The following is a 737-nucleotide window of genomic DNA, read 5'->3' as shown; positions in this document are numbered from 1 at the left end:
CTCTGGCAAGACTAAAGCCACTGACCTCCATGGAAATTTATTATAAAAAAAAAAAAAAACACTCAAAAGCCTTACTTATTTGAATAATGTTGAGGGATACGTCGATGACCTTTGCCTCGGGGCCGAAGGAGCGAGGGCCGCGGCAGTCGCTTCACACACCACTGCAGTCAGATTGCCAAACGTTTCATCACAAAACCACAAGTTTACGAGTTAATTTGCATAGATTACAGCCATCACATATTCCCTAAAGCCACTGGAAGTATATTTTCAGAGAGAGAAAGCGTCACCGAAAAAGAGACACCGAGTTAGTAATAAATTGATAAACTGATATTGAAGAGATAGTGATGTGCACGAAATATGGGTTCATTGCTCCCTTATATAAAGCCTTTTATCATCATCAAACTACACCGTGGCAAAGCTTATCTGGTGGTCAGAGGTGTTATCTACGAGATGATAAGCCTGCCATGCAATATCAGAGCAAAATGGTGACAAAAATACTGATAAATCTTACTGAATTGCGAGGCGGTGCTTATGTCACAACAGTTAGTGGCTTCCATCTGGCGATTTGACTTTAATTAAACACTAAATTAAGGTGGAATCAAGTGGGAATCACGGACGGGGAATCGTGCTGTGTATAAAATGTGTGTGAATCATATAAATAATATTACTTGTATTGATATAGTGCGAAAAGGTGAAAATGCACGTGATTTGGTTCACAAGTCAGCAAAATTTAGACC

At 39.6% G+C, this 737-nt stretch overlaps 1 protein-coding gene across 4 annotated transcripts in view; it reads right to left on the bottom strand.

The window, feature by feature from the left end:
* LOC119593068 (PRELI domain-containing protein 2-like) overlaps positions 1-737 on the bottom strand; it is an 11,483-nt gene that overhangs the window by 10,497 nt on the left and 249 nt on the right. Inside the window, exons 1-2 of one of the 4 annotated variants that reach the window (XM_037941982.1) lie at positions 512-695; positions 76-161 (exon numbers count right to left, since the gene is read on the bottom strand). The exons of 1 other annotated variant lie outside the window; for it this stretch is intronic. The gene's annotated coding sequence lies outside the window, so the exon portion shown is untranslated. Of the gene's footprint in view, positions 1-75; positions 181-511; positions 696-737 lie in introns of those variants that run through there. 2 more of the 4 variants (XM_037941980.1, XM_037941981.1) reach the window with 2 other exon arrangements.

Source organism: Penaeus monodon, chromosome 31, assembly GCF_015228065.2.
Source record: "Penaeus monodon isolate SGIC_2016 chromosome 31, NSTDA_Pmon_1, whole genome shotgun sequence".
Taxonomy (NCBI): Eukaryota; Metazoa; Arthropoda; class Malacostraca; order Decapoda; family Penaeidae; genus Penaeus; species Penaeus monodon.
This window is presented reverse-complemented; position numbering and strand designations above follow the sequence as displayed.